This window comes from Podarcis pityusensis (genome assembly GCF_964106645.2).
Source record: "Podarcis pityusensis genome assembly, chromosome: 8".
NCBI lineage: Eukaryota > Metazoa > Chordata > Lepidosauria > Squamata > Lacertidae > Podarcis > Podarcis pityusensis.
Window position 1 is genome coordinate 66,214,324 of NC_138033.1, and position 24,133 is coordinate 66,238,456.

Sequence of the window (24,133 nt, forward strand, 5' to 3'; positions counted from 1 at the left end):
CTCTGCCTGGATTGTGGAGAACTGATCTGTTCTCGTTTCCCAAGTGGAACTGATGCATTAGAAACCCTCTCTGTTTTGTCTTTCTTATTTGCAAATTCTGTAAAGTGATGTCTGTATACAAGCTGACCCAACTTGTAGCTTCTTTCAAGTTCACTCTCGATGACACACACACACACACACCGTTGGCAATGTTGTGATGGGATTTGACCAAATGACCTCTGGGGATCCCTTCCACCACTGTTGCTCTGTGACTGACAGAGAGAGAAAGAATGAAAGAGACACTTAAAAGAAGAAGAAAGAGAGAGAGAGAGAGAGAGAGAGAGAGAGAGAGAGAGAGAGAAAGCTAAAAGTGGTAGGAAAAGAAGAAGAGTTGGACAGGTCTGGCTGGGCATTTTCTAAAGTTAGAAATTAAGGTGATAGGTTGCCATAGGGACAAATTGTAGACTATTTGTGAATGATGAGGAAATGGAGGGAAACTGTTCTGGAAGGGAAGAGCCATTTTGTGGGAGAGATAATCTCCCCTCTTCCTTTATCTAGGAATAATGTCTTCAAGCTCTGTGTGTGTGTGTGTGTGTGTGTGTGTGTGTGTGTAAACCTATACATATAATTTTGGGGCACACTATACATTTCAAGCACGTTCAAAGCAACTTCTCTCCCTCAAAGAATTCTGGGTCCAGTAGTTTATTAAGGGTTGCTGGGAATTATAACATTGTGAGGGGCAAACCACAGTGCTCAGAATGATTTGAGGGAAAGTGCTTCGAATGTGCTTTAAAGATATTGTGTGCATACAGCCTGTGTCTTCCAAGACATTTCCTAGGATGCAGCAAAGGCTGGTCGGCTAAAGCAAATGGGGCACTGACCCACCAACCATAGTCTGCTCTCAGTAAGTCTTCTCCTGCCTATCTTCTTACTCCAGCCAATCAGCAGGTAGTTCTGCCTGTCCACCTGGATCAGGTTCCACCTACTGTTGTTCTCCTGGCTTTGAGAAATGTCTTCTGAAAAGTGTTGGCTCATCTGGGCAGTTTCTGGAGAGATCATAATGGCACAGAAGGAAGGAAGTTTTCCCCAGGGCAAGGAGATAACTGTCATCCCTCCAAACGGGACCTGTTTTTGAGCTTGCACAAATCCGAGTCGCTATTCTGCCATCACCTGCTCATCGAAGGCAACAAAACACAACTTTTAAGATGAGGACTCCCGACTCTGTTTCTCATCAACACATCTGTTTCCTTTGTGGACTGATATTCCATGGCCTTGTGGCAAGTCTTTGCCATTGCTGGCAGTTGTAGGGTGGAATGAGAAGCAGCATGCTGGGAGGCTATGAGCTTTTGGGAAACGTGGCAGCTTTTGCTAAAGCCAATGATACCCACCTTCTTCTGCAGTCTCTCGACTATGTACACTGCCCGTCTGTGAGCTTCTTTATCCCTGTTAATGGAAAGCAGCCTCAGAGGCTACAATCAACAGTGCCAAGAGGTGGGAGGAAAGGGGAGGGCACTGGGTTGCATCTCCTCTCCCCCCCCCCCAAGAATGAGAAAGCTTTTGCGGGTGAGGACTTGGAATTGTCCGCCCCCCACAAAGGCTGCAATCCCTTAAAACAGGACCCACTCCCAGGACCCACTTGAGGTAGCTGGAAATGATTGAGAGCACCACTCAGAAAATGGTGGCAGAGTCTGGCAGAATGAATTGGCCACTATGATAATATTTTTCTACTGATAGCAAATCCATCTTGGGAGATTGCTAAATTCTTTGCCCCAGCGTTTTCCTTGTGGCAAGGGGTTCCATAGCTCAGCTTTCCTCAAGCTAAGGGCAGATATCTGCTCTGGAGGTACTGCAACCTCCAGCATTTCAATTTTAGGCATAATTTGCTGACCCAGAGGCTTGAAGTGGAGAAGGCTTTTTATTTTAGATTTTCCCTGTTATGTACTGAGTTGAATAGGATCCAAAAGGCAGCAGTCTGATTGGTCCTAGAACAATAGGGTCCAGAATGCAGCAGTCTGATTGGTCCTAGAACAATAGGGTCCAGAATGCAGCAGTCTGACTGGTCCACAAGAGCCACCCAATCCAGCTCCAGGTGGAAGTGAATCTGCAACCTGATTGGCCTACAGGTGAATTCCAGAATTAGCCAATCATGTGGGGCCCATTGTGTAAATAATGTATATAAAGCAGACATTCTGGGGGAACTTCCATTCCTCCTCACCACTAGGAGCTGAATAAAGAGCATGAAATCCACTCTTGACTCTAAGTATATTTCAGTCCCCTTCTTATCCACCCCAAAGACCTATCAAAGATTGTTTGTTTTATCTCATGACCTGTAATTTCTTCTCTCATTCTCCTTTCAAGCACAATTTGAACCTTATTCCCCAAACTGCCATTTTCTTTCAGTCAGGGTCTTTCCCCATTCACTCACTCCTCTCACGGTTTCTCTCTCTTATTCCCTTCCTTCCCATCCCCAGGTTGTTTGTTTGGTGATGAATTTACCGGTTTATGTCACCTTCTGATTTCCTTTAACACTTCCTCTGGGCCTTTCCTTTCAGAGGAAGGAGACCTCCTCCTCCTCTATCCCAAGTTTCTCTGTCTCCCAGAGACCTTTGCTCAGTATGCAAGGAATTCCTGGTGTGTTGGTCCATCCAAAAGGCTATGGAACAGCTATAGGGCAGGGCCAGGGAAGTGGGGAGGCACTAGGCAGACTGTGGCATCGAGGCCCCACCGGAAAGTGGTTCAAGGCCAGCTGATGGATTCCAGCCTATTGTTTGGAGAAAGCACTGATTTAACACTTCCTTATGAGCAAGTCTCATTTAACTCAATGGGGCTTATTTCTAAGAAAAGATGCAGAGGTGTATGAACACAAGAATATCTTTCTGGATCAGGCCCATGGCCCATCTAGTCCAGATACCAGTATGGGAAATGGATCTGGAGGAAGATCCGGGGGCCGGGGCCAGATCCCTAGTGTAAAATGAAGTAAGTGAAGCTTGGTACCTCCATTTCTGCTAACATCCAAGAGAACTCTGTTAAGACCATGCACCAATGGTTTTATACACCAGTTCAAATGGCCCGCATTCAGGGCAATGGTAATTCTCTGTGTTGGCAGAAATGCAATGAAAGAGGTATTGTGTTGGCATCGCTGGTTGACCTATCCAGCAGTAAAAGACTTTTTGGAGCAAGCAGTTCTGGAGATTAATGTCATCACAGGAGATAACTTGGGATCCAATTTCACTCTATGTTTACTATCTAATGCTGGTACTGTTTGCAAACCCCTTGTCATATATTTGATGCTAGCAGCGCACCTAGTTATTTCAAGGGGATGGAAATATGCTTCATCAATTACTTTAGAGAACTGGTACAAAGAGCTTTATTTATAGCAACTTCCGGGGGATTTGCTTGTTATTTGTGCACCTTGACAAGCAGAGCCAGAAGACTGTGCAGCCGTGTTGTCAAATTTTATATTTCATGTGAATAACCAACCTTCCCAATCCTTCATACCCTCTAAATACAAGTTTCTTTGGAGAAATTTACATCTAGAAAAATAGGTGTTGGTACTCACCATGAAGTTGTTACAGTAAGTGCCATACATTTTAACAACAACAAAAAAGAGGTTCCAATACTCTTGAGTACCCCCTGAAAAAAAGCATTGCATATCCCCCACCAAATTAAAACCCAGTTGATTTTTTGTTGTTGTTAATTGTTGGGGTGAAAGCATTAGGCTTTAGCACAAAACGGTTGTCTGACAATATGTTAGCTGTTGATGGATCTCAACCATAACTCTTGCTACCAGCTGCCAAATCAGTGAATTCCAGGACAACGAACAGGAACAGAACTTGTTGACTAGTAACTTGATTTTTAGTTAGCTATATTATATACAGCAGAGTAAAGCACAGCTTTGTACAAGTTACTATATACACACAGAGACAAGATTCAAACTCTTTTCCAAAACTCAACACTCCAGTAACAAAACTGCTGTGTCATACTGCTTATAAGGAAGAACTTAGCCAATCAACACCTGTTGCTAGGCTTCCTTGTCCCCAAGCAGACTTTCTCACGTACTCTGTTTAACTTGGCTTGTTGCCAACCCACTAATTGTCTACTCCAAAAGCTGCTCGTACTCAAAGTCTCAACACTAGCACGGTACAAAACATACCTCAGGGTGTGAAATGCCCATTGCACAGCCTGCCATTTTGCCCTTTGAGCTAGCATGGTGCCTCAATGCTCACATGCACGCATGAAGGGAAATGCATGACAGAGACAAGATGCATCCACCCACCAAAGAGATTTAATTTTTAGAGCAGGAGTGAGGAATCTGCAGCCCTCCAGATGTTCCTGAACCCCAATTCCCAACAGCCCCAGCCAACAGGACCAATTATCAGGTATAGTGGGAGCTGAGGATCCAGGAACATTTGGAGGGCCACAGGTCCGACATCCCTTTACTAGGGAATTCTGGGGGTGCCTGGGGAATTAAATTTCAAGCAACAACCTTTTAGCAAAGGATATCCAAGAGGGAATTGTTCCTGATACATACACTCCAATGGAGCAGAGTGCATGATGTTGGCGTCATATATATAATAGACTGGTTTTCATAATATTTTTGTTTTCATCACAGAACTAGAACTCACACCAGATGGATTCCTATGTTGCAGCTTTCAAATGTGTATTGTTGCTGGTGTGGAATTAATCTGACTTCGGATGAGGTTGCCAGCCTAGGATGGTACATTTGTGCTCAGCTGTGTCAACTTTCTCAAGGCAAATAAGCAACGAGGAAGAATCATTGATTTTCATTGTCCATGTTTCCTCATCTGCATATTACAGCCTTGGGGCTTTCTTGGAAGGGATTAAACAGAATTAGTTGCCCAAATCCTATGCGCCTCCAAGCCACCGCAAAGAGTGTAGAAACCTTTTTTTTAAAATCCATTATTTTCATTAGGAGACTAGTCAGTTAGCAGTCGGGTCAAGCTCCCCATCTGTTCCTACATCAAATTGTATTCCAGTTCGTTTTCAGTGGAGCTGAACCCAGGGGATGCATTGACTTCTAAATCAGGGGAGGGGTGTCTGTGGCTCACTGATTGTTTCTGAGCTGCAACTGCCATCATCCTTGACCATTAGCCATTCTGTTTCAGACTGATTGGATCTGGAGTACAACAGCATTTGATATACACAGAACATGCATTTTGTGTGTCTATAATGTTGCATATCATTAGCCTGACTTCAAAAAGAAAAGAAAACCTGACAATGCACAAACAGCTGAGACATAAGCAGGCCGTTGATAGATGAGGCAGTCCATAGAAAAGAATACTCGGTTAGGTCAGAACAGCCAAATTCTGTCTATGAATCGATTCAAAACAGATTCCGCCTCCATCCCTAGCTCCCGAAACCTGCAGGTGGCGCTGTTGCTGATGGCTCTACTCTATGCATATTTTACTATCAGCTTGTCCTCCAGTAATTAATAGACAGGCAAACCAACAAACTAACAAGGTGTCAAATAAACTAACAAGGTGTCATGATGGATGGATCACATTATTCTGTCCTGTGCCAGCTTCATGTCCCTAATGCCCCTCCAAACCTTGCTCAATTTCATCTCGTTTATAGGCAGATTTTGAGATGGTCAGATCGTAAAGAGGATTTTGTGGGCAGGACTTCATTCAGTGGGTGAGATTGTAATAGATCCCTTTGAGACACATACTGTTGTTTCTCTTAAAAAAACAATTCTTGCCTTTCTGTTAGTTTGTAAAAGTAGGTAGTACTTATGAGGTGACTGGAGGGCTCCTTGTTTCTGAAAATTAAAAATTCCCATTTAAAATGCTTCCAAGAAGTGACTGTATTTCATGTGCAGCTCCAATCCTGGGGAACTGTACAGGGTGGAAATATATCTCTGCCCCCCATGTCCTTCAGCCTACCTTCTAAGTACAGTGGTATCTCAGGTTAAGTACTTAATTCATTCTGGAGGTCCGTTCTTAACCTGAAACTGTTCTTAACCTGAAGCACCACTTTAGCTAATGGGGCCTCCTGCTGCCGCCACGCCGCCAGAGCACGATTTCTGTTCTCATCCTGAAGCAAAGTTCTTAACCTGAAGCACTATTTCTGGGTTAGCGGAGTCTGTAACCTGAAGCGTATGTAACCTGAAGCGTATGTAACCTGAGGTACCTCTGTACAGTCCAGACCCACACACTGTTCTGATTATGTGCCTCTATCCACAGAACAATGTCCCAATTTGCACATGGGTCAGGTGTGTGTGTGTGTGAGAGAGAGAGAGAGAGAGAGAGAGAAATTAGAAGGGTGATTCCAAAAATGCAGAGTGAGCTAGGATCCTAACCCAACGCTAAGAAGGTGACACATATTCTTTTGGATAAAGACATATTAGGAAAACAGAATTACCCCATAATATTGTTATGAGAATACTCTCTGATTGGTGTGAAGTGTTCTGGGTATGGAGAAGAGAGGGACAATGGGCCAAAATGACTAATGGCAGTTCTTGAAGTGGGCAGCCAGTCACATCTGGGAAGTTTCAGTTAAGTAGCTCAGAATGTTGTAGGATAGCTGGAAACACCTGTGAAAGGTGAGATCCTTTGGCCCTGGCTCCTGATTTGCTCCTCCATCCTGCTTCCTGGTTTGTCCTTTGTCCTTGACTTCTGGCTTGTCCCATCAATCCTGGCTAATCAAAGACTCCTGCCTATGGACCAGCCTTAACATGTGAGAAGACAGCAGTGGTAAAAACATGACTTGTGCTCATTTTGGTTTCCATAAGAACATAAGGAGAACCTGCTGGATCAAACCAATGGCCCATTTAGTCCAGCATCCTGTTCTCACAGTGGCCAACCAGATGCTTGCAGGAAACCAGGATACGGGCACAAGACTACTCTCCCCTCCTTTGGCTCCCAGCAACTGGTATTCAGAAGCATTGCTGCCTGCAGCTGTGATGGCAGAACACAGCCATTGTGACTAGTAGCCACAATGGCTAGAGTTCTTCATGGCTCAGTTGGTAGAGCATGAGACTCTTCATCTCAGGTTCAAGGCCCACATTGGGCAAAAGATTCCTGCATTTCAGGGGGGCTTGGATTAGATGACCCTTCTGGTTCCTTCCAACTCTACAATTCTATGAACAGCCCTCTCCTCTGTGAATTTGGCCAGTTTGGGATTCCTCCCTCCCTCAGCATCTCCACTCAGAAGCAAGGACCCTGCCGAGCAAAGAACTTCAGTAGGTGCCGATGGGAACCAGAGTCAAGCTGTAGGGCAGGCTTCCTCAACCTCGGCCCTCCAGATGTTTTGAGACTACAATTCCCATCATCCCTGACCACTGGTCCTGCTAGCTAGGGATCATGGGAGTTGTAGGCCAAAAACATGTGGAGGGCCGAGGTTGAGGAAGCCTGCTGTAGGGGGAACAGGTAAGGCAAACAGGATCAGTACCTTGGACAGCCCCAAGAAGGCCCTGCTGCTCAGAGAGTGTTCTCCTCCTAAGGCAGCTACAGGGAAATGCTGTCTCTGTAGGGAGCTAGAGCTAGCTGAAGCCAGGCTGACCAGACCTGGAATGTGGTAGGTTCCATCTCCCTACAGAGAAACCAACTGGCTTCTTAAAGAGCTCTCTTTTGTAGCCGTTGACTTCTGTTAGGCAAAGGGAGACAGGCAATGCAGAGGATGGTGGTAAGCCTGTGCCTTGCATCTGTTCTCCTCCTGGCAAAGGAGCCTGGACCTCATTCTCAGAGTCCCTGTCCCCACATTGCAAGGTCCTGACAGCAGCCATGTCATCCAGTGATGTCGGATCCCTTAACGCTGCTAGCATTTGGGTCTTCCCATGGGACAACCTGGTGCTCTTCTGCAATCAGTCCAGATCTGCTTTAGCTTAAGGCGGGTTTTCCCAAACTTGGGTCTCCAGCTGTTTTTGGACTACAACTCCCATCATCCCCACCTAGCAGGTTCAGTCATCAGGGATGATGGGTATTGTAGTCCAAAAACAGCTGGAGACCCAAGTTTTGGAGACGCTGGCTGAAGATGTCAGCTCTTCTCTAGGAAATGGGAAGAGGCACTTTCAATACAGGGTTTTATTTTATTTTTAAGGGGAAAAAATTCACCAAACATGAATAGTGATGCCATATAGCCACCTTTAGACTGGCTAGGATAGGATTTGTCTCATAAACCCTATTCAGTTCACAGCACAGATTACATTGCTTTTTAAAAGTAACAAGGAGTGATAAACTATCTTAGTAGGGAAATCAATAGGAAGCAGTTTAGAAGCCCCTGGAGTCCTTTGCAGAGGATCTCCTTGGAAATCTGAACAGCCAAGCTGCAATCAAGGAAGAAGCCATTGGATGCTGTAGGGAGGGATAAACTCATAAACTCACCGTTTATGTTTCTTTTCCTAAATACAAATTCCAGGCCGAAACTGCCTCAGCCCCTAGCCGTCGGCGCCTATGTATGGTGATAATGATTGTACACCGTATTCCAAATTTGACAGCACAAAAGATTTGTACAAGGACATTGCTATTCTGACAAGATTATTTCCAACCCCTTTCCTAGGAATTCCAAACACGGAATTTGCCTTGTTCATCACTGCCACATGCTGACTTGATGTTTATATTGAGCTAATCCACCACCAAGTCAACAGCTCATTCCTGCTCAGTCAGTCAGTTGGCTATTATTAGCTGGTGGCCAGCCAGTCACTAGTCAGAATACTGTGTGTGTGTGTGTGTGTGTGTGTGTGTGTGTGTGTGAGAGAGAGAGAGAGAGAGAGAGAGAGATTTGAAACCAACACTAGAGGGCATTACTGTGCCTTGGCTTTGCCTGGGAAACTATAAAAGAAAATGGAGCTCCAGAACTTTGTGTAGCCTGCCAATTATTGAAAATTTGGCTCATCTGGATTTGTGGGCACAGAAAATTCCATTTTTTGTTGATTAGCAGATGCTTAGTTGTCATCCATCCATTCCTAGCTCCACAGAGAGCAGCAGGTATGGTTTTAAGCGGCTAAGCAAGAGAGCCTATAATTACGTATTTATAATTCATTCATTCATTCATTCATTCATTCAATTTATATACCACCCTTCATCAAAAGTCTCAGGGCAGTTCACAGAATAACAACATCATGCAGGAATGCTGGCCCATCATTGCCACATTGTAATCTGAAAGCCCATTTTTGGTTTATTTTGTTTATTAATAAAATAATAACAATGGGAAAGCCCATCTTTGTGATGCTCCCACAGCAAAGAAAAATGAGGGCCATTTTGAGCTTGGGATGGCGGAGAAAGTAGTTTTGTCCTCACTTTAATGCTAACAGGCATAATCTGTGCAATCATAACATCACCTTTTGCGTACATACCGTCGAAACAGCTAAAAAGGTTTTTAAAAAAACAGTACCAAAAAGCAAAAGAAGATAATTTGCTGTTCCTTAACCCAAAACAAAGAAATTGGCACTCCTTCCAATTTTGCAATGCAGTTGTCTGGCTAAAATAATCTACCAAAATGTGTATATAAGGAGAAAGAGCTTACCAAAAAAAAAAAAAAAAAGGGTATTAGTGAACATAATGTACAGACAATGCATATACTAGGCCATGCAGGCATATTTTAAAAGATCCTGGGAGCTGATGCAGAAATGTGATGAGCCAAATTTTTAATTGGGGGGGGGGAGTAGGCAGAAGATGAAACAGATTTCATCCTCCCTAGTATGAGCATCAATGAGTAACAGAGAAGTAAAGTGTGTTTAAAGACAACTTGTTTTCCACTCCCGCCCCCCTTGCATTTCTGTCCCATCATTTTCTCCAAGGAGCTCCTGGGGGCACACATGGTAAGGTAAAGGGACCCCTGACCGTTATATCCAGTCACAGATGACTCTGGGGTTGCAGCGCTCATCTCGCTTTATTGGCCGAGGGAGCCGGCGTACAGCTTCCGGGTCATGTGGCCAGCATGATGAAGTTGCTTCTGGCAAACCAAAGCAGCGCACGGAAATGCCGTTTACCTTCCCACTGGAGCGGTACCTGTTTATCTACTTGCACTTTGATGTGCTTTCGAACCGCTAGGTTGGCAGGAGCAGGGACCGAGCAATGGGAGCTCATCCCGTCGCGGGGATTCGAACCGCCAACCTTTTGATCGGCAAGCCCTAGGCTCTGTGGTTTAACCCACAGCGCCACCCGCGTCCCTTACACACATGGTACACCTCCTCATTTAATCCTCACAACAATCCTGTGGGCTAGGCTAGGCTGAGAGGCAATAACTGACCCAGCGAGCCTCATGACTGAGTGGGGATTTGAACCCTGGTCTCCCAGGTTCTAGTCTGACTAGGGGTCATACTTGGCAGGTTTATGTCAGATGTCAATCAGAGACTGCCCCTCTCCATTCAACCTCTCCGGTGATGACAGAGCAATTCACACCAATGATGGCCTGCAATAGTAGCGCTGTTTGGAAGTATGTAAAAGTAAAGGACCCCTGAACAGTTAAGTCCAGTCAAAGGCGACTATGGGGTGCAGTGCTCATCTCGCTTCAGAAGTAGACTCATTCAGTCCCAGATTTACATATAAGCTAAACAAGCTATAACTTAGGGCTCCAATCTCTTAGGGGCCCCCAAAAAAATGTAAAGGAAAAAACCCACTGGATGTACATTTCCGAAATATAAGATAAAAAACAAATAAAATAAAACCTGCATACAGCAACAGTGTTTTGTGTTGTGTAGGCTCCTATGATGTAAGTAATGGGCCCTGCCAGCTAGCCTGCTTCCTAATATATCACTGGTTTGCTCATTTCCATATAGAGGGTGCCTATATTCTGCATGGACTGGGTGCATGGCAACATGTGCGAATGGCTTTAGATACCTATTAGGTCCATAAATTACCATATAGCATATATTCAACACCCAAAACAGCGATAATTTGTTGTTGACAAAGGACAGCTGGACATATAAAGGGCCCCATTACCTTTAGTAGCTTAGGGCCTCATCAAACCTAAATCCGGCCCTAGACTCATTGACCTACCTTAGTAATGTCCATTAACTTCAATAGGTCTACTCTGAGGAGGACATAAGAAAGTCTCCATGGGTTTCATTCAACCTTAGTCTGACTCAGAGTAGACACATTGAAATTAATGGACATGACTACCTTGGGTCCATTAATTGTAATGGGTCTCCTCCAAGTAAACTTAGTTGGAAGCAAAGCCCAGGCTGCTGATCTGTGTTTTGTGTTTCTTTGTTTTGCAAGAGAGCTGGAAAGCTTTGAATGGACACAGCACACAAAATGAGAAAAAGTCAGAACCTGTTTCTGGAGGCTACAAGCACGGCCATTGCTTCCCATTATGGTTGCAGTTTTTCTATCCAGCTCTTTTAATGTTGCTCAAATACTGTAATTCTGAGTTCCTCTCCCATCCCTGTGCAATGTGTCATAAGGCTTGTACAAGCCTATTATGTTTATTTTGCAAATGTTAATGACTTCATAATTCACCATTCAAAGCTTCAGGGCATTTGTGTGTATGGTATTATTCACTTTTCCTCTCATGCGTAAAAAATCCAAAGGCTTGGAAGGTAACAGCTGCATGATTTAAAGCAAAACAAATTATGTTTTTTTCCCCCCATTCATAAAAAAAAAATGTGCTACTTTTGTGCTGGTAGCTGATTCATTATTATTATTATTTTAGCTGATTAAGGCCATTTAACTGGTGGACTCAGTTAGCAATTAAATGTTAGTTGTTATATAAAGCACACTTTAAAAAAAAATATCAAAGGTGGTTTTCTGGAATTTACAGCTTTCTGCTTTCAGAGAGGCTTACTCCCAGGTAAATATGCACAGGATTACAGCCTCAGTGTTCAGAGTTCACATGATTATTGGTGGCTTTGGGGCAAAAATGGATGAATTGATATCATTGTTATGGCGATTGACAAGTGATTGACAGGCGCCCAGTCAAGTTTGGGGGGGGTGTGGCAGGGGAGAGTGTTCTGGGAGTAACCCCTATTGAATTCCACAGGGATTACTTCTGTGTAGACATGCTTGGCTTGTACTGTCAGATAAACAACAGGGGAGAGCAAGCTTCTCTAAGGTTGGTGGATAGTTAAGGACATGTTTTTAGGGGGGCATTTTGCTTGTGTGTCCTCAGGGATGAAAGGTAAAGTACCGTATTTTTCGCTCTATAAGACGCACCAGACTACAAGATGCATCTAGTTTTTGGAGGAGGAAAACAAGGAAAAAAATATTCTGAATCCCAGAAGCCAGAAAAGCAAGAGGGATCGCTGCGCAGCGAAAGCAGCGATCCCTCTTGCTGTTCTGGCTTCTGGGATAGCTGTGCAGCCTGCATTCGCTCCATAAGATGCACACACATTTCCCCTTACTTTTTAGGAGGGAAAAAGTGTGTCTTATAGAGCAAAAAATACAGTAACTGATTTAGTATGTAATTGACTATTTTATTTATGGTGCAACAATGCTGCTCTCTGCACTGGAGGGCTTGGAAAAGCTTTCATGCAGTTCCCAGATGGTCTCCTGTCTACATAAAAGTCAGATGTGCTTACAGATGGAACAGCCAGCCTATGATGGAGGGTGTATTAGCTAGGTTCTTCATGAGGACATTTGGTCACTAGAATACATATATACATATATATATATACACACACACACACACACACACACACACACACACTAAAGGGACGCCTGACCATTAGGTCCAGTCGTGACTGACTCTGGGGTTGTGGCGCTCATCTCGCTTTACTGGCTGAGGGAGCTGGTGTACAGCTTCTGGGTCATGCGGCCAGCACGACTAAGCCACTTCTGGAAAACCAAAGCAGCGCACAGAAACAACGTTTACCTTCCCGCTGGAGCGGTACCTATTTATCTACTTGTACTTTGATGTGCTTTCAAACTGCTAGGTTGGCAGGAGCAGGGACCAAGCAATGGGAGCTCACCCCGTTGGGGGGAATTGAACTGCCGACCTTCTGCTCGGCAAGTCCTAGGCTCTGTGATTTAACCCATAGCGCCACCTGCGTCCCATATATATATATATAGTTTGTAAACAGGGCTTTCTATATTTCTTTATACTTTTTAAATTTCTCTACAGTGGTACCTCGGTTTAAGAACAGCCCTGTTTATGAACTACGTATTTGGTTTACGAACTCCACAAAACCAGAAGTAGTGTCCCGGTTTGTGAATTTTACCTCAGTCTAAGAACAGAAGCCAAACAGGGCACTGGCAGCTGAAGGCCTCATTAGGGAAAGCGCAGCTCGGTTTAAAAACGGTTTTGGTTTAAGAACAGACTTCTGGAACAGATTAAGTTTGTAAACCGAGGTACCACTGTACTGCACTTCCTATCCAAGGATCACATACAGTTTACAATATGTAAGCACATAATTGCTGGAGGGTGAATGGTGGTTAATGGATTGAGGTTGAATCCTGACTGTTTTGGGGGGATGGGGCAGGCGGATGTGGGGGATTCCCTGGTCCTGAATGAGGTAACTGAAATAACAGGTGCACAGCCTGGGGGTCATTTGGGACTCACAGCTGTCCATGGAGACAGAGGTTAATTCTGTGTCCAGGGCAGCTGTCTACCAACTCCATCTGGTACGCAGGCTGAGACCCTGCCTGCCCGCAGACTGTCTCACCAGAGTTGTGCATGCTCTGGTTATCTCCCACTTGGACTACTGCATTGTGCTCTGCGTGGGGCTACCTTTGATTACTACAACTAATCCAGAAAGTGGCAGTTAGACTGGCAACTGAGAGCGACTGCTGGGACCATATAACACCCGTCCTAAAGGATCTACACTGTCTACTATTACAATTCCGAGCACATTTCAAAGTGTTGGTGCTGACCTTTAAAGCTCTAAACGGCCTCGGCCCAGTATACCTGAAGGAGCATCTCCACCCTTATCGTTCAGCTCAGACACCAAGATTCAGCTCTGAGGGCCTTCTGTTGTGCTATCTCCAATCTGACCACTACCACTAGACATAAAACCATATCCTTACCTAACATTTCTGGATATAAGTCCTGATAGAAGCGTTGTTATAGCTGATGCTATGGAGGTTGCAAAGGGCAATGTATATGTTTTCTTTTACTGAGGCGGAGAACTCAGTTATGAGAAATGTGTTATTCCTGCCACTTTGTTTCCTGGGACCCAGGACTCTTAAAACTCGCTCTATATCAGAGGGGGGACTGATCATTATCTATTCTGTCATATTAAAATCTCACCAGGTTTCCTGCTAAGGGAAGGACCCCTCTAAAGTGAATGATCGCCCTCCGTGCCTAATTTTCCTGCTCATCCATATGGATTCTCAAGTCACAAACTGCCATTTTACTCCATCAACCCGAGGTTGCTGTTTTAGGCTGGGATCTAGGGCCTCATTAGCCATTTTGGTGCCATCTCTCACTTCTGTGTAAAGATCCCTTAAAGAGTGGTTTATAGGGCAGGAGCAGCATTTGAGTCATTTACGAATGCTTTTCTCATTAGTGATAATTGATCTGTAAGATCAGCATCGTCCTGTGTGCCAGATGTTAACTTTCCTGTCTTATGGCTTTTAGGTCCTCCAAGCACCAGATTTACTTCATCATTGCTAAGGATGTCAGAGAGACTTTCCCATCTGTTGAAAGCACATCCTCTGCTTTAGGGTTCCTCTTTGTCCTCAGTGCATTCCCTGTCATGTCCCCAGTTAAGAACCATGTATGGGTTTTTTCATGCCATGAGATAAAATGCTATTTTTAGAGATATGTAAACCTCTATAGGGAGTGCAGAGTTAGACAACACATCCATCTTGCTTCATAGCAAGCTATGCCCTTGAGTAAGAGGTTTTAAATTAGATATATCAAACTCATGTAGGACTGTGGAGAACTGAACCTGAGTGGAAAAAGTGACCCCAAAATCAACACATTCACCCATCCCTAATAAAATGATCTCGTCCCTGACCAGGGTGATTTGTGAGTTGCCTAAGGCTTCCTTGGAGTAACAATGGTACTAGGCAATGGGATCATGACGCACACAGAAAGAAAAGGGAAATAATATACAAACCACTCAGTACTGACCCTTGCATAATACTTATGATGTGTATGCCCCCCCACCCCGCCCCAAAACTACGAACTTTCCAATTCCTCCCCCTTTTAAAGGTTTTTGTATTTCATTTCACATTTCAGCACCTAAAGTTGCTGCCGATTAGAAGAAAATGGCAGAAACATAGAGATGGTGTGTGTTTGTGTGTGTGTGTGTGTGTGTGTGTGTGTCTGCCTTGAAGGTCATCTTGTTCCATGACTGCTTAATGCAGGAAATGCTGAGCTAGAGTGTCCCCAACAGAGTGATGCCCAGCCTCTGCTCAGACATCAAAAATTATATGTGCACACCATTGCCAACATCTTTGCACCTTCATTTGACAGATGTTGGATGATTGGCCCTCATCAGCAAATTAATTGTGTCTAAAATTAATTGTGTTTTAAATCCAGCCTGTTGTGGATCTGCTAGGATTCCCCTTCCTTCCTGCCTTCCTTCATTCCTTCCCTCCCTCCTTCCTTCCTCAACCTGTGGGTCCCCAGATGTTGTTGAACTACAACTCCCATCACCCCTAGCTAGCAAGGCCAGAGTTCAGGGATGATGGGAGTTGTAGTCCAACATCTGGGGGACCCACAGGTTGAGAAACACTGTAAGGAATACAGTTTTGCAGCCTGGAAGGAAATGAAGACCTCCGAAGGGCTGCTGTGCTAACCTTATCAGACCTCGCAAATAACACAGCTCATAAAATTACATGCAATCACCGGGACAGATAAATGGATGTTGGAACTAGAGCGTGTCCAAAAGATATCCAAGTCATCATGTTCAAAGTCTGTCAGAGTGTTCTCCCTCTCTATATATATTGCAGTCATTCTCATGGGAGACGCCAGCATGCCGCAAGAGAGTTGCAGAAGCCTTACAAGAAACAGAAGCAATTAAATAATTAAGGGTTCTTAAAGCACCCACAAGGTGTTGTGTCTTTGCAACAGCCTCTGCTCTCCCCTCACCCCCTATCATCCAGTGCTCCTCACAGGTAGCTAATTATCCCTCCATGTTTTCATGGGGTCTAACTGGAGGAGAGAAGGACTCTTTGAGAAATGGGCCTAGCCTGGTAATATTTGCATGCAGAACGTCCCACGTTCAATCCCAGACACCTCCAGGAAGGGCTGGGAGAGACATGGGAGCCGGGAACCCAGGAGAGTCACTGCCAGTCCATGTAGACAAGACTGAGCCAGATGAACCAATAGTCTGACTCAGTCTAAGGCCCATACCTCAAAAGCAGAGCATATGCTTTGAACTGCATCCAATGAAGTACTACGAAGAGTAGAGCACCGACCTTAACAGACCTGAATTAGTCATATTGATAACTGTTAATGGGTCTACTATGAGTAGAAAATAATTGGATGCAAGCTTTTTCTGTGCTGGCATCCCTGGTGGGGGGGCTGGGGAAGACTCCCAATTTCAACAAGATTCCCTATTATATTTTTGTTGCCACACTGGTAAAATACCGTATTTTTTGCTCTATAGGACACACCCGACCATAGGACGCACGTAGTTTTAGAGGGGGAGAACAAGAAAAGAAAAAAATCTCTCCCTCTCTGCACAGTGCCCCTTCAGCGAAGTGGCAGGAGAAATGGAGCCCCTTCCATTTCTCCTCCCACTTCACTGAAGGGGCGTTGTGCGGAGAGGGAAAGCTGCGCAGCGCCTCTCCAGCGAAGTGAAGCCTGGAGAGCAAGAGGGATCGGTGAGCACCAATCCCTCTCACTCTCCTGGCTTCAGCGAAAGCAACACGAAGCCTCCGGAGCGCAGCGGGAGCCATGGAGCCTGCATTTGCTCCATAAGACACACGCACATTTCCCCTTAATTTTTGGAGGGGGGAAAAGTGCGTCTTATAGAGTGAAAAATACGGTACTAGCTAGATGGCACCAGTCAGGTGTGACCTATCCAAAGCGTGCTAATCAATGGCTTCCTATGAACTTAGGGAACTGTGGCATGCGATACCTCTGGGTTCATAGAATCATAGATGGAAGGAATCCCAAGGGTCAGCAACTCCTTGCAATGCAGGAATCACAGCTGAAGAATCCCCGAAAGATGGCCACCCATCCTTGTCCTCTGTATAAAAGCCCCTAACAAAGGAGAGTCCATAACCTTCCAAGTCCATTCCACTGTCAAACAGCTCTTCCCATCCGAAAGCTCTTCTAGAAAAGTTCCCCCAGAGTGGGAGGTAGGGGGAAGAAACAGAAGTTCCCAGCTGAGAGCTGAGAAGATCTACTTTTCTGTATATGGATAAAAGATATGATACAATTGTGATAGAGGGTTTTTATATCTATTTCTTCTTCCCTCTGTTGCCTCTTTATTTTTTTGTTTTTCCTCTTATTTTGGCTTTTCTGCATCTTTTTCTTTTTTGGGTTACTTTGGCTTTTATTGTATCTTATGTTGAAACATTTAACCAAAAAAAAAGTTCTTCCTGATGTTTAGTCAGAATCTCCTTGTATTTTGAATCCATTGGTTCCACCGTAGTGTTGCTTAACCTATTTATAGCACCATTCCAGGTGTGGTAGCTAAACTCTTAGAGAGGACAGAAGCAGGATTGAAGATGATCTTGACAGAATGCTGAAATGGGCCAGAATTAACGAAATGAGTGATATCTAAAGGTATGCAGGTAAGTAAGAACAATCAAACACAGGGCAGGCAGCAACACACATGTAAAGAATCTACAGGCTTTACTAGACGTGAACCAGCAGTACAATGTGGTGAGCGCTAATGGAATTCTCAAGTGTTACAGTTCCATGATGCAATAATTGCAAAAAGTTATGGTACTGGAACCTCTTCAGATCTCCATGATGTCAGAAGGAATGTGTTATGCTAATTTAACTCCTTCTTGAGCAGTCCAGCATGCCATGGGGCCAATACTTCCTCTGCCCCACCATCCCACCAGAGTAACATACCATTCACACCAACCCCTTCAGGGCTTGGAAGCAGCGTTCAAAACTCCCATTGCTCTAGGCGCATTTTGCTACAGGGAATTTCATTAGCGCAAGCAGTTTCTGAGCTCTGGGCGCAGTGCCGCACCTAAGATTTCAGATTAAAACTGCAGAGTGGGAGGAAAGGAGGACCTTTTTCTGCCTCCCAACCTTCAGCTACTCTCTGAAGACTGGAGAAGAGACCTTCTGAAGAATATTAGGGGGGCGGGCAGGGGAAGGACTAGACCATTTGAAAAATGAACATAATAATTTTAGCTCCAGTTCATTCATTTTCAGCTTTGTATTCTTGCTATAAAAAAAGCGTGCCCAGACATTCCATTGTTGCGCTCATAACCTAGGTTTAAGGTGCCATTTAGCTCCTAGCTTTCATATTTCAGTTTCTAACAATGTTTGGAAGCATCCAAGGCCAGACTCCCCTATTTGTTGAAATAGAGTGACACTGATTGCACAGCAGAGGTTTTTTTAAAAGCCCATTGGGTAGAAATAACAGAGCTCCCTCTTCCCCCCTTTTTCACAGCTTACCATTTCATGCCATATAGGGAGCCTCTTTGGCACATAACAAGCGACTGGCTCTTTCAAGCTGCATCTTACCTCTCCAGGCAAGTGCCGTGACTCAGAATTTCACCCTTCTGTCTGTGCAGCTCGTCTTGAAATAAATACCTGTGGTTACCCTGACAACTGCCTTATCCCCCATCACTTGAGGGGCACGGGAAACCTGCGAGCTTTTCCTTTCAAGCACGGGAGCAGCAACGCTAAAGTGGCAGAGAGTTCATGCTCCTGCAGAGAGTGAGCTTTAGGGTCTGGAAGGAATTTTGCCTTGGGGTTGGTAGTCTAATAACCCAGTACGGAGGGGTGCTGGTGGAATGACGCCCTTCCCTACTCTTTGTATGTAAAATGTTGGATTGAAACAGGAATGGACAGATCACTCTATTTGTAGCACATGCCACTTTTGGATGTGCAAATAGAATCATCATTCCATTTTGCCCAGCTTCTTCATTAATCCACTTTTTAAAAGGCACAAAAGTTTGCTCTTGAACGCATATTTTAAAATGCTTTTGGGTGAAGTATTTTCTCTCAAAATCGCACAAATTCTACTATTTTACTATTCAGATATGTTAACTAAACTGTACTAATAGAGGACAGGGAATCAATGCAGCGTCTCTGAACTGCTGCCGGAATTATTATTTGTCAATATGGGGGGGGGGGGAGATGAGAACACCACCCATGAGAGAGTGGATAACTAAAATCTGTAATATTTACACCACCAACAAGTCTAATGTTTACCAGAGAACCTCCTTTTTTGTTTTTGTCTTGCTTTACAGAATAGGTGATATTAGAAATTCTCTTTAAATAGCCAACATGTTGACTGGTAAAAGATGCAGAGCAGTTAATGGTTCACCAGGAAATTCATAATTTATGCCTGAAACCTACTTGAGTAAAACACAAAATGCTTAAGAACCCATTAAAGAGGCAGGGAAACCTGGACCACAGAGCTTCAATTATAATGTGGTTAGCCCAGAAAGGATTTTCCTCCAGACTTGGGTCTTAGTTCAAAACAAAAGCAAAAATAAAATTAAAAATAAAATGAGCCAGACTGATGTCTTTTGAATAACAGCAGAGCTGTTGCTGTAAACCAAGGTTGGGGAATTATCAGGCCTAGAGGCTGAATATGCCCCCTCCCCAATCTCTCTAATTGGCCACGGGGATTCTATCATCTATCTGTCTGTCTATCTATCTATCTACCTATCTATCTATCTATCTCTCTCTATCATCTATCTCCCAAGTTCTGCTCAAATGCTTTTATCTGCCTGGAACGTGTCCTCAAATTATGGCAATGGCTGGCTGGAGCATGGAGAGGTGAATGTGTTTGTGTGTATTGTCCTCTACTGCACACCTAAAATGTAGCCTTCTTACAAAAGTGAGCCTTCTTACATCCATTGTCCCATTCACTTTTGCATCTGGTTCTTCTCACAACTGGAAAGTGGCCCCTGGAAGGTGGCCCATAAGACAATGTGGCCCTCTGGAGAATGCACTGAAGCTAGAGAGCACATTATTCCAGCTATGGAGATTTCTAAACGCCAGGATACCTCTGAAATCCTCACCCAAATTTCTTACCAAATGTTAGAATTACTGTATTTTTCGCTCTATAAGACGCACCAGACCACAAGACGCACCTAGTTTTTGGAGGAGAAAAACAAGAAAAAAAATATTCTGAATCTCAGAAGCCAGAACAGCAAGAGGGATCGCTGTGCAGTGAAAGCAGCAATCCCTCTTGCTGTTCTGGCTTCTGTGATAGCTGTGCAGCCTGCATTCACTCCATAACACACACACACATTTCCCCTTACTTTTTAGGAGGGAAAAGGTGAGTCTTATAGAGCAAAAAATACGGTACCTGGTTTCCAAAGACTGCTCAGTCGAACCACTGCTTAGTTTTCTATAACATGCATAATTCACCACAGCTTTTCAATATTGCATTGCCTTTGTGTTCCGAGGTTGCCAACGTACATGGATAAAACATTACAGAAAGCCAGTATTTACATTACATTAAAACACTACCTTTTCCTCCAAGGGACTCAAGATAGCAAACACGGTTCTGCTCATCATTTAATCCCCACAACAACCAAGGCTGAGAGGCAGTGACTGGCCCAAGGTGACCTTGTGAGCTTCATGGCTAAGTGGGGATTTGAACCCTGGTCTCCCAGGTCGAAGTCAGACACTCTAACCACTACACCACACTGGCTTTGCTTTTACTAAAACCTGGATCTGAAATGGATCTGGCTGCCAAGCAGACAAAGCAACACCAAAGCACTGGCAGATCTGAAAAAAATTGCAAAGCTTGTCTCTCCTTTTCCAGCCTGAGACTTATGTGGTGCAAGATGCAGGATTAGGTTAATACTAGACTCCAGGTTGGCTTGCATTTTTAGGCATACTAAACTGTTTTGTAGTTCCCAGATTAAGAACACAAGAAGAGCCGTGCTGGATTAGGCCAAAGGCCTAGATCTAACCCAGCATCTCATAGTGGCCAACCAGATGCCCCAGTGGGGAGTCACTCCCCCTACCTTAGGGTTACCAGACGTCCCCGTTTCCTGGGGACAGTCCCCAGATTTGCGAATAAGTCCCCGGACAAATTCCATCCCCGGAATGTCCCTGGATTTCACCTAATGTCCCCAGGAAATGCAGCAGCAGCAATCTCAGCAGCCCAGAGCAGTTGGCTCTGGCTGGCTTCAGGAGCTGCTCGGAAGTCCCTATATGATGGTGGTGCAGGGGCTGTAAGATGCAGCTTCCGGGCTGCCTCCGCCTCCCCTGCCCCAGCAACCAAGCTGTGAAGGGAGGCTTCATGCTCCCTACTGGAGCAGCCTCCCAATTCCTACTTGCGTGCAACTCACACCCACCAGGCAAGGAGGGCCACCCTTGTGGATGGCTTGAAAAGAGAACAAGAAAACTATACAAATTCATGGAGGAGAGGGCTATCAATGGCTACTAGCCATAATGGCTATGCACCACTTCCATGGTTGGAGGCAGCAATGATTCTGAATGCCAGTAGCTGGAAAGAGGAGGAGAAGGGTGTTCTTGGCCTCATGTCCTGCTTGTTGGGTTCCCACAGGCATCTGGTTGGCCACTGGGAGAACAGGAGGCTGGACTAGATGGGCCATTGGCCTGATCCCGCTGTCAGGAGTGCATGCAGGAGCCAGGCCCTGTGACCAATAGGACTTTGCAGGATTGGGACCTCCCTAAGTTTGTTCTGGAGAGGCAAGGCACGGCCGCACAGGTGAGGCTGATTGGTAACTCACAGCACCTGGTGGCAAGAGCTGGGAAGGGATATAAGGTCAAAATTTCCCTTTGGCTCTTTGCCACAGAAACACGCTTCCTGCCTTGCTGCATTTGGCTCCTTGACTCCTTGCTTCTTGATCCTTGATCCTTGGACCCCTGACTCCTTGCTTCTTGATCCTTGGATCCTTGACTTTGTGACTCCTTGCTTCCTGACCCTCGGACCCTTGGCTTCTTGACTCCCTGCTCTCTGACCCTCAGACTCTTGGCTTCCTGAGTCCTGGTTTCTGAACTCCCATTCCTGCTCCCACCCTGCCATCTTGCCCCTGGTCCCAATGTCTCCAGCCGGGACTTCGATCGCCTGTGAACCAGACGGTGACACCTGCAGCCACGTCTTACATTCTTATTTTAAAAGGGTAACAATATCAGGGGAGCCTCACTCAGGAGTGAATTCTACACATGAGACACCAGTAGTGGGAAGCTCTCTGGTTGTTATCCACCTTATCTCAGTTAGGAGGGACTTCACAAAAGGGCAAGCTCCATCAGATATCTCAGTTATAAGCCGTGTAGGGTTTTAAGTCGGCTCTTCAAACCAGAACCCAACAGAGCACTCTGAATATCAGCAAGACATATTACAACAAATCCCAGTCAAAACCCATCCTAGATGTTACTGGAGCATGGATAACAATTGCCATAGTCTATCTATGTGTAGGAGATGCCACAGCTGGCACACCAAAATAGCCCTGGTCTGGGCTGAAGCTCTGCAGCTGATTTGTTTATTATTTTGTTTTTTTCCAAAGGCAGATCTGCACTACAGTGGAGAATGTGAGCTCTGTATACAGCAGAATAAATTACTGTGGCTGACAACAGAGAGTTTCCCCCCCCTTTTCTTTTTGGTCTCCTTGCATTACAGTTCCCCTCCCACTCCTGCAAAACACATCCTTATGTAACCATGTCAACTATCAGATCGATGGGATTGTGTCATTGAATCTGCAGCAAATATTTTGAATAAATGAGAAATAATCCCATAAAAGCAGGGTCTCGTTGGCAATGAAAACTGGCTGATTGTGGAGCCATATATTAAGAGAGGGTGGCAGGGGGTGGGGTGAGGAGAGAGACTCTGTGCCATTCAGCAATCCCAAGGAGTGATTCATAATGTTCCAGCAGAGAGAAAGAGAGAGAGAGGTTGCCAGAATAAATGAATCCATTAGCTTTACTATTAGGAATTGCAAGACTGCTTGGGGGCTTCTTAACCTGTGCTGGGCGGGAGGCTATGGAAAAATTCTCTCTCTCTTCAGTGGTATGGCAGTGCAGAGTGAGATGAAACAGGGATGTGTGGGCACTCAGGTTAATAAAAGAAAGCCCTTCTTCACACAGCACAGAGCTCAACCAGGGAACTTGTTTCTTCAGGAGGCAGCGATGGCCAACTTGAATTGGACAAGTTCACAGAGGAGGATAAGACTACCAGCCATAATGGCTCTACTCCAAGGGGACCGTCTCACCCTCAGGATTGTGGGTGCCCGCACAACTCTGCCTCCACATCCGAGCCCCACTCCCTAGAAAAGGGTGCCTTGCTCACTGACTGAGGGCAAAGCTGAACTGCTTCTATCTTGGAGGCAGTTTTGTGGGTGCCCAGCCCCTTCAATTATATTATTGTGGGTGCCCAAGCACCGATGGCCCCCTGGAGTTGGCTCCTATGTTCTATTGTGCCTCCATGACCAGAGGTGTCACTAGGGACAATGTCTAAAAACTAAAAACAGTCAGGCAAAGGCCAAAAGTTTACACACACACAACACCACACCATACACCATCCCTACTTCTCTCCATCCTGTCAAGCAAGAGGCACACCATCACATTTAAAGAGCACAAGCCTGTTAGAAGAAACACACTGAAAGAGAGTGTGGAGCAGGGACAGCGAAGGGTGTGGCCTGAGGGCTGGAGAGAGAGGACTGGAGAGCTGTGTTTGGGTCCCTGACCTGAGGTACTCCACCACACATCTCAGAAGAGGTGGCACTCAGCTGAAGCAAATGTCTCAGAGAGATGTGGCACCCAGCCAAGCAGCCTTTCTAAGAGGACGACATGTGTGTGTGTGTGTGAGAGAGAGAGAGAGAGAGAGAGAGAGAGAGAGAGAGAAGAGAATTCACAAAAGATGCTACCCACAACAATCAAGCAGCGACTCTTTTAATTAGCATGGTTACCAGCTGGCCAGATTGTGCGGAAAGGGACGCACGCCTTGGCCCAGGTGACCTGAGAAACACTATTATGAAGAGGCAGCCACAATGGCGGCTTTTTAATAGCCTGGCCCGGCATCATCACAATGCACAGGCAAAGTCTCAGGCAGATGTTAAGTTAATTAAGAAACATTTTCGTGCTTTGTCTCCCGGAGCTAAACGCACGCTGGCCCCTGACTTGCCCTGACTGTTCAGGCACTTGAGAGTCCATTAGTAGTAAAATGTCGGCACCATCTTGTGGC

General features: G+C 45.2%; 2 long non-coding RNA genes across 2 annotated transcripts in view; one reads left to right on the forward strand and one right to left on the reverse strand.

Moving 5' to 3' along the window:
• Nucleotides 1-24,133, forward strand: part of LOC308482847 — a 358,341-nt gene that overhangs the window by 65,941 nt on the left and 268,267 nt on the right. The gene's annotated exons all lie outside the window — the stretch shown is intronic.
• Nucleotides 6,378-24,133, reverse strand: part of LOC308482811 — an 81,220-nt gene continuing 63,464 nt past the window's right edge. The window contains exon 3 of the long non-coding RNA XR_013989415.1: nt 6,378-6,667. This is a non-coding gene — a long non-coding RNA (uncharacterized lncRNA). The remainder of the gene's footprint in view (nt 6,668-24,133) is intronic.